We start from the raw sequence: 9,963 nt of genomic DNA, 5'->3' as shown, positions 1-9,963 counted from the left end.
ATGGTGTAAAAATTTTGAATAGTGTTCTGATAAGCGTACCCATTCCTGTCTTTGAGATCTGCTTCTTTCGGACGCCATCATGCGAATGTTCTCGCAAACACAGAATGCACACAGATCAGTCCCCTGCGCCTGCTTTAGGGCCTTTATTACTAGAATGGAATTTAATTTGATCAGATAATAATTAACCAAGCATGATAATTAAAGAGATGACAGCTAGCTAGCTAGCTAGTACTACTTAATTACTTACCTTGGGTCGAAACCATTTCAGCTGTCGTTTCCATTCGCCTTCTGTGACGCTGATGAACCTTGCCCAAGTCCTGCCCGCCGACAAAGAAAATGAATAAAGGGGTTATTAAATAGTTCATATCATGAAATGACGAACTAAATAGGCCGAGATATATAGTTAATAATGATTGAAATTACCTGTTGACTATCTCAAACAAGATGTTATAGTTACTATTTGCTTTGAGTAGTGAGTCCAGTATTTTAACTGTTCCGGCGTCAACTTTAATGATACACAAGATCCAATGAAATCTGCATGCACACAAGATCCAGAGCTCCATGAGCGGATCGAAGATGGGCACGCGATACAGTAGGCCTTCCCCGTCGGTCTTTCCCGCACATTTCTGCTCCTCCTTGGGGCGACAAGCTGCTTTGACAGGAGGCTCATCTCATAGCCTATCTGCGCTGGATCTGCACCTTGTGCCTCACCAGCGGGGCTGCTCCGGCAACCCGAAGGAACAGTGGCGACGAGGTCGCAGACACACTCGCCCGTGCCTCCGTGCTGGATCGAATGGGTTAATTTAATTAATTAGATCATTAATTGTGATTATAGAACTAACAAAGAAGAAATCTATCTGTAAACAGAAATTACCAATATGTCCCAGAGGGAAAATTTGACCCATCTATACTGGCCATTGGATCTACCAAAATACTACCCATCATAATGGGTAGTATGATGCACCGTAAAAAAGCTCTATCTCTAAATGAGGGAGGCATTGAGCAAGAAACTTACGTGTTTATCATTAGATGATTTTCTTGGGAGGCATTGATCAACCTTTCCAATCAGTCAGCGCATCTCCAACTGAAGCCCAAAACTATTTTTAGGGGCTTTGGAAAAAAGAAGATGCAGTAGAGCCACTGTTAGGACCTCCAAAATGGGGAGGAAGTTTCATCTCCCTCTTCTCGCGTGAGCAGCCCTCTGGCCGCCGAATCCACCTCATTGCCGCATTCCAGACATCGCCCGCTCCGGATCCGTCCATGTTGATGGTGTTTTGCAAGGTCCCCGAACAACAGTACAATAGCATACGTGAGTTATGTGGCTGCAGGACATAACCTCAAGTTAGAAGATTTACAGAGGTTCAAGCCCCTGAGATGTGAGTAACAACCCTAAGCTTGCTTGTCTGAAATTATAGATATAACAAAGTACAATGTAGGATACTTGTACACTAAGTTGCTGGAGATATTTGGTGGCTGATCTCGACAGGAAGTCCAAGAAAATCATCACCATCAAGGCCTCCACCATCACCACCATCCCCACGACCACCACCATCATCATCTCCATGTGCACCATGTTGATGGTGATGAGGCCGGGTGTATTGCTTAAACATTTTAAGTAATAAAGCGTCCCTTTTCGAAAAATGTTGATGGTGATGGGCAGTTTCGATGTTGATGTAGAAGACACCCTAATCTCGGTAGCTAGATATTTATTCCTAGCTTTCCATCAGTGGAGTGCCTTCTTTCTTCGGTGTTCTGGTTGGGACGGCTTGTTCTTTCCTTGTCACTAGATGACCCGTTGCGCCAATGGCGCAAAGGCCGAGTATAAGTCAAGTATTGGAAGAGTGAGCATATATTTCTTTTATCATTGCTGTTTTAAAAGCATACAACACAACAGTTTAAGTAAGAAATAGCCGATAGTTAAACACGCAGGATGGTCTTAAGGGATTACATAAGATCTAAAAGGATGATAAACACAAAGTCTTGGTAGGCATTTATACTAACATTAAGTTATATAACAAGCGGCTCTTGCAACTTGCTTATATTGAGTAGACGATCAGGCGCAGTCCCTTGGAAGTGCATTTGAAGGCGAAAGCATATGCTTGCCCTTTGCTCATGTGTGCCTGAGGGAAGAAGTTCTCCAGCCAATGGTGGCTCTTTTGTCAAACACCCTTGATAAAGCGGTTATGACAGCGGTAGTCCCGTCTACAGTTGTGATTGATAGTTCACCGTGGTCAGCATCCATGTGTGGGAAAAGGGAACCCGTAGAAAAGGTAATGCTAAAGTACTAAAAATAACAATAAAGATTAGTTACTACTCCCTCCGTAAACTAATATAAGAGCGTTTAGAATACTAAAGTAGTGATCTAAACGCTCTTATATTAGTTTACAGAGGGAGTATATCATTTTATACCATGCTATTGTATGAAATAGGACAGAGCAATTGCAAAGGATTACCATTCTTTTGTCGTTTGTTGCAAATGTCTCTGGTGGTGCTGCGGATGATCTTTCGCAGTCTACAAACATTATGGTTGTAGAGCTTAACTATGTTGCCCCCACAATGTGGCGACTAAACTCATGTAAGTAGTGGATGCAAGGCTCACCTATGTTAAATTGTATAAAGTTATATCATTTAGCAGTTGTTGCCAGAGTTGTTGCAATGAGAAGAGTAATGTAGCTCTTACCACGGAGAATGTACTTTCCAGGCTTTAGTTGGATTTTCTTGCCTTTGAACTTTTGGATTGAACCTGCTTTGCTTGGGCGATGAATATACTCGAATGGCTTATTGTGCTTGCGACACAGTGGTTCGGCTGTGATAGCAAATAGATGACAACATAAACAAATAAAAGACCTATTGAATTTGAAAACACAGCTCATTTAATTGGATGGCTATTTAGCTTGTGTGTATTAGTGAAAACAGAAAATGCTATTTATCGTGTAAATCAAAGCATTAATGAATAGCAAACAGAACACCTACTGGACCCCGAAAGAAGTTTGCTTTATTAGATAGTTGATCAACTTGCATGCATAAGTGATAAAAAAAGGACCAATCAAATAGCATGCATTAGTGAAGAAGAAGAAACATTCTTTCCAATGTAGAAACAATCACAAGTATATTTTTGAGCATTACCATGGGTAATTTGGCTACTGCTGATATCACTGGTTGTGTCTGCTTCTTCTTGTTTAACTGCTGTCATCTGGAAAGAAGTAGTAGAATAATTAAGCTGGTTTATCTGGCTGTGTTTTCAGTTGGGATGTTTAACAGTGAAGCATGTGTCTTAATATAGTAAAAGGCACTACAGCAGGCATCCTGGACATGCAAAGTAATGGCAGAATTATGAACAGAAAAGAACACCCGAGAGTAAACAGCAAAGGCAGCCATAAGGAACAATCAACAACAGATAATAGTAAACAAAAACACGAGACGACACAACGCACGTAACACACATGGTTAGAACCAACATAAAGACTAAATTTTAAAGTTGTGCAGCAAAGGAAAAGGCAGGGAAGGAGGTGGAACCTTGGCAAGAAGAAAGGCAGGGTGCAAGGCGTCACGTGAACTGAACCACAGCAGAAACTTGGCAAACTGGGAGTGACAAAATTAGCCGATCAGGCAGCCAGACATCGCAAAGGAAGACCTGCAGCACATGAAAAAGCAAACGAACGTAAGCAAAGGCGTACAAGCTCATGGGTTCGCCTCTTACCGAGCAGTCTTTCGCAATATCTTTGTTCTTCAGAAATAAATATATGAATGAAGACAGCCAGAGTAGACCCTAGACCAAACAAACAGGAACAAGACAAAGAAGGATGACAACCGTAGCACACACATGCCTAACAAGAGCAGACAAAAATTTAATGAACAACAACAAGCTCCAGTCAAAGAGGCAGGAGAATTAAACCAGATGCACAGCAGCATTAAAGCATAGATAGCTGAGGAACAAACACAAATAGAATTCACCTGCAACAGACCCCATGGCCATGCAAACCTAGGCATAACCATAACCGAGACGAAGGCAAGAACACAACTAAAACAGACTTACACTAACAGAGCCAATCCCTAGGTGTAGGAACCACAACAACCAAAGCATAGAAACATATGTAAAATCATCTCCTAGAAGCATCGCACAACAGATCTAACATGGCAAACACTCATCCATGTCTAGGAAAACAAAGGAACGATCTCAGACCGGCAAAAACCCAGTCACGCATTTCATTGAGCAGATGAGAAGCAGGGGAGCAGGCAAAACCTCACCTCACAAAGAAAGAACAAGCAAACGCGCAGGCAGACAACAAAGCAGATGCAGCAGCCCAACAAACAAGAAGAAAGGAGAAGGAACAGACAAGAACAAGTCAGTACAGATCAATCTACAATGAGGCCAGAAGGAATTGACCAAACAAAACAAGAAACTCACCCTAGCCAAACGCAACAGCAGCAGCGCGAGGAGCCATGACGAAACAAGCCGACGACAGGATAAGCAGGCAACGAGCAAGCCACTGGTTATCGATGACCAACTACGACAAGCGACAATGGCGACTGGATGAGAGAAGACAAGGAGGCGCAGGCGAGGGGAAGTGGGCAGAGAGGCGAGGCACATAGGCAGAGCAGAGCAGAAGGAAACCACGCACCCGGTCAGAAACACCTCTCGCAGGCGCTGTAACTTCTAGGGAAACCTAAAGAGAAACACAACTCACCCGACGCATGGGACCAAGGATAGAAAGGGACCACCTGCAGCGAGACGAGGCCAAGCAATCCCGCTTAGCAGCACGTAGAGGCCGAAAACCCTGTTTTACCTAGCGGACCGAGCGGAGGTGCTCACATGACCAAGGACGACCAAACTGCCACGCACCCACGAGACTGACAGATGGGGCCAGACGCGGTTGAAGCGGAGGCGCCACCACTGGGTGCAAACGAACACGGTAAAAAACGCCCTGACAACCCCACGATCGATTGGCCGCAGCACACGAGCGATCCGGCCCTGCTTTTCATCGACAGAAGCACGCCCCGACCGCGTCGCTGCGAGGCTGGCCCGCGCGCAAGCCTGGCCCACTCATCAGTTGCTCCTAGCCCCATTACGCGGCATACAAAATAATGAGCAACTGGATCTTTACCAGGTCGATGAAAAGTACTTTTACCAGGGCCAGCGAGGCGAATCGAGCGGGCAGGATGAATTTGAGACGGGAAGGGCGCTGGAATGGCGGGTACTCTAGCTGGATTTATATGTTCGATCAAGTGATTGTGATCCCATGCTGACATTGCTGCAAAGTGAACACACTTAACCAAGATTGCGACGGAATCACCTCCGAAAGGATTGATGACTCTGGATCAGTATGCGAAATTTACAATAGGCTACTCTCCTTATGTTATGCCATTCAAAACCGAAGAATAGAACCATCCACTCTCCTATATTTGAATCAAAACGGTGAGTGAGAATTTTACTTTGAAAGGACTGTGCTACTTTGGCAGTTCTATGCTTTTACTTAAGGTACCGTGATTGTTTTTAACATTCGGTGAGATGACAAAACTTATTTCACAAAGCTGCAATGAAAATTAGAATAGTAGTGGTGATTGAGGACAACTTTTGATGTACTTTATGCGATGCTGAAAGTTATAGCACTATTACATATAGTTAGAGTTCTTGCGGAGAAGCAAAACCGAGATATTGCTGCGACACTAAGCTCCACTGGAGTAAGAAAGCTTTCTTATTCATAAACTAATCCATGCTCATTTCTGATGACACTTTATCGGATTTCGAGCTTACTATAATGCAGATGTAAATTAATTATCACAATGCAGGGGAAACTACCATTCCGTTTCGATGGCAAGAAATGTTTTCACTTGTAATTAGTTAGATCCACGCATTTTGTAAGATAAATACAATGATGACATTCATAAATGTCCAATCCATCTAGTTGTGTATGTATCAGTAGTTAAAGTCATGCTTCGAAGACCATAGAAGATCAACCATGCCTTGGTAGTACTACAACAGTATGAGAAGACAAAGGTCAAACAGGAAGCACAAACCTTGATAGCAAGCAGATGACGAGCCAGCAAGGGGAGAGGAAGTAATGATAACAACGCCTGTAGAACAAAAGGAAATCGGAAACCTGAAAGGAATCAGAGGTTTATGAAAGATAAAAGAAAAAGCAAGCATGTTTAGAAACAATAAGCAAGTGGTGTATATCTGACTGTATTTTGTAACCTACATATTTTTTTTCTATTGATGGAGCCATCATTCCTTTATTAGCAAGCAGCAACTATCACTTGCTGCATATGTTTCTTTTAATGCACTAACTTGAGCAAGTCTTGTAGTTTACTGGGAATTAGCAAAAGGTAAGAAAACAGGCCATACTATACAAGCACGGGCATGAACCAATGGCCTACAAGCACCTAATCAACCAGGAAGAGGACCTTGTATGCATAGGACTAAACCAGCAGTACAACCGTAAAGATAGAAGGAAAGTTGTTTTCCTGACGAGATCTGAAGCAAAAAAAACCATACATAGTACGACAAGCATGGTAGATGAACCAAAAAAAAACAAATAGACAAGGAAGCTGGCCGCACAAACACATAGATTCATAAGCTGTTCATCAAGCACTAATCAACCAAGCGAATCAGAGCAGATCCAACCTTGTTGGTTAACGACACAGACGTCCCACGAACCAACAAACAACCTACACGGCAAGGAAACATGAAGCACAGAATGGTTCAGCTCACAGATATTTTATCAAACAAGAGACGAGCAAGCAAGATCTTACCTCGCGGAGCAAATAAACAGAGGATAAAGTCGGCAAGAACGAGTTCATGTAGTAGGCCAGAAGCATCTTCTTTGTGCTAACTGTAGAAAAAAGATTCTTATGAAGATATTGTAGTGGTGGGTGTTTAAACTTTTTAATATATAGAATGCACGCTCCTGTTGTAACTAAACTTCCAAAGGAAAGCAAAGTTTCACCTTTTCCCAATATAACCATGACACCACTAAAAACAGTTAACTGTAATGCATGAATCTAATGACCTGAAATAATGAGAGAGAGAGAGAAAGAGAGAGAGAGGAAAGGACAACATTCCACTACTGATATCAACAAATACTGGAATGAGCAGATTTAGGTTACACTAAAATGCAGAAATTTCTTACAAACAAAAGAATGATCCAACAGATAAAAAGAGCAATTCCAAAAAAAGTAAGGCAAGTTTGAGGCTAGGCATTCATATTGGTGGAAGGAGAGCCCAGCTCACTGAGCACCGTTTTGTAAAATTCCTTGTTCGTCCTGCCAGCTCTCTCACCTGAATGACATTTGATGACGCAACTTCATTGTGTTGTTGTAATAGCAGGTAACTCAAATTCAGAATGAAAGTGGTTGTCGATGATCTCATTCTTTCTGCACCAATAATTCAAGAGGGCTGCTCGTGTACTACCTATTTTAGTATGTGGTCAAGCTTGTCTAATTTGACTATACTAATATATCCCCCCCCCCTCCAATACACACAAATTGTATCGATAAGATGAAACTATATTATTAGGTTTTGCCATTAATCATATTTTATTAATAAAGGGCATAAAAATTTCTATTTAAATATGCATATAATAAGTACTGGTCAAATATGTATATGGGAGATCATATCAACATCATAGATAGGAATTACCGCCGAACTTACAGGCATACAACGCAAGAATTGATCTGAATCACTCAATCTTATGCTTTCACTTTCTGCATCCAGACACAATTTGCTTAGCGGACAAACAAATAATGCTCATGGTTCAGGCATGCTGCATTCAGACACAATTTATTCACCAGAGAAACAAATAAGCCAATGGTTCAGATGCTTTCACACAAACAAATTTTGCCTTTGTTGGTACGGTGTGGTGCATGGGAAGAATAGAAAGCACTTTTGGTGACACCTTACCATCATTTTGAGTCAAAACTGATTTCTCGGTGGATTGGAATATCAAGTCATTAGATCCAAGTCGTCGTTCCTGTGCTTGCTAGCCGGTACTAATATGCAGACCAAGCATATACTTGCATAATCTGAAAAACTAAAAGATACAAACTCTGTTACTGTGCAGTCAAGCTTTTCTGAATGTGACTATATACTAATATGCACAGACAAATAAGATTGGCAAGATGAAACATATAGGCTCCCTTCCTTATTTTAACAGAGAGAGGGCACGGAGGGGAGTGGGGGAGTACCTGCGTATGGATGGGAGGCTAGACCTCAGCCAACTTTCATGGTCGTGAGGAGGAGCATGTGGACGACGGAGGCGGCGAGTAGGAGAACAGCGGCGGTGGTGAGTAGGAGAATAGCGGTGGTGACGGATCTGACGACTTCGCTTTGCCCTCGCCAACAGTTACCTCATCATCCTCGTCAACCTGGCATCGGCGGTCCTCCTCCGAGCACAGACATGGCGCCGGTGATAAAGAGAGGAGCCATGAGGGGGAGGTACGGGGAGGGCGGCGGCGGCCGACATTGGAAGGAGAGGCGAGGAGAGGTGGCGGTGGAGAGAGAAACAAGGCGAAGTGGCGGAGATGCAGGCTCGGCTCCCGATTAGGAGTGGATCGAGCCGCCGCCAACCGCCAGGTCCCGCCCAACCTTGCCAGCGCGCACGCCGGCCGACGCACCTCCAGCTACTCTTTCCTCTCTCTTTCTCCCTCCGCTCCTTCCTTCTCTCTCTCCCTCTCATCTTCTCCAGCCACCTCTTGCAGCAGGACTAATCCATGGCGCTGCATCGTCCGCATCACGTGGTCTGGATCCGGAGGCAGGGAAGGAGGAGAGGAAGGGGAGGAGGAGGAGGCGCTGAAGGCGGAGGGGGCGAGGCGGCCGTGAGGGACGGGGAAGAGGAGAAGGCGGCGGCGGCGGCGACGGCATGGAGAACTGGAGAAGAGGAGGGAAGGAGGGAGAGAGAGGAGATATTTTCTCGGTCGCTGCCTTTCTCTCGCACGACGCAGCGGACGTGGTCCTTTCACCCGGACAGAAGCACGCGCCCACTGTGTCGCTGCGAGGCTGGCCCGCGCGCAAGCCTGGCCCATGCGTCGGCTGCTCCTAGTCCGATTACACGGCGTATAGAATAACGGGCATCCGGATCTTCACCAGCGCGACAAAAAGTACGCTGATAACCGCCAGCGAGACGAATCGTGCGTGCAGGATTGCTTTGACACGGGGAGGACGCTCGAAGGGCGGGTTGCGTAGGAGGGTTTATATGTTCAATGGCTTCTCCTTCCTCTGTTTGGAGGGGTCCGGGCGACGCCTTCCTTTCTTAGCCGTGGACTCGGGGTTATCCTTGACTCCTTGAAGATTCCTTCCACCCACACCTAGCCAGATGTGGGCCCAGTTCCACTACTAACTAGCAAACTCCCCATCAATCATTCACGGTGAAGTCTAGTCAAACGGAGCTCGCCCTATCCTGTAGATGATACCTTTTTCCTATTTTAAATGTGTTTTACAAGCAGAAAACTAAGCATTGGGGAGACGAATAAGTGCTAGATGGATATAATATGAGGGATATTGGTACTAAAATATACTCTAAAAGGTATGCATAAAATCTACTCATAAGAGCACCCCACACGCCAACTGTAGCGACCGAACCATCCAGCATGGGTGAAGACGCCGACAGACGGGTCCGACTAGGCTCTCGCGTGTGGGTGTGGGGCGCACCAAAGTCCGCCATATGACGGTGGCCTCGGAAGCGCCATCGCTCCACCCATCATGGACCTTCCAACCAGGTTGCCTGGGTCAAAGCCATCTGAAAAAATCGGACGGCTTGGAGCGTCCCCGAGAAGCCCCCGACGCATGCCACCTTGATGGCTCGGAGCGCTCGCATGCACACACTGACTGTAGTGACAGAACCAGCCGACACGAGCGAAGACACCGACAGGTAGGCCCGGCTAGACCATCGCGCGCGGGAGGGTGTCGTCCAATGACCGTGGCCCCGGGGGACTGGATGATCCCCCTGTCATGGACACATGCCAACT

The 9,963-nt window shown here is 45.1% G+C and overlaps 1 long non-coding RNA gene across 12 annotated transcripts; it reads right to left on the bottom strand.

The window, feature by feature from the left end:
• Positions 1-1,852: 1,852 nt before the first annotated feature.
• On the bottom strand, positions 1,853-8,904 carry LOC119270424. Of its 12 annotated transcripts, none has more exons than XR_005134105.1 (11): positions 8,185-8,904; positions 7,652-8,030; positions 6,754-7,279; positions 6,626-6,669; positions 6,019-6,101; positions 4,249-4,508; positions 3,517-3,634; positions 3,127-3,193; positions 2,681-2,806; positions 2,454-2,599; positions 1,853-2,202 (listed from the first exon to the last, which is right to left on the bottom strand). It is a non-coding gene; the product is annotated as an uncharacterized LOC119270424 (long non-coding RNA). The 12 variants fall into 12 exon arrangements; XR_005134100.1 differs by having other exon boundaries at positions 6,019-6,075; positions 8,185-8,903; XR_005134102.1 differs by lacking the exon at positions 4,249-4,508 and having other exon boundaries at positions 1,855-2,202; positions 6,019-6,075; positions 7,652-7,763; positions 7,901-8,030; positions 8,185-8,901.
• Positions 8,905-9,963: the final 1,059 nt, after the last annotated feature.

Source organism: Triticum dicoccoides, chromosome 3A (genome assembly GCF_002162155.2).
Source record: "Triticum dicoccoides isolate Atlit2015 ecotype Zavitan chromosome 3A, WEW_v2.0, whole genome shotgun sequence".
NCBI classification, from domain to species: domain Eukaryota; kingdom Viridiplantae; phylum Streptophyta; class Magnoliopsida; order Poales; family Poaceae; genus Triticum; species Triticum dicoccoides.
The sequence above is the reverse complement of the archived record's forward strand: the minus strand, read 5'-3'. Positions and strand labels throughout refer to the sequence as shown.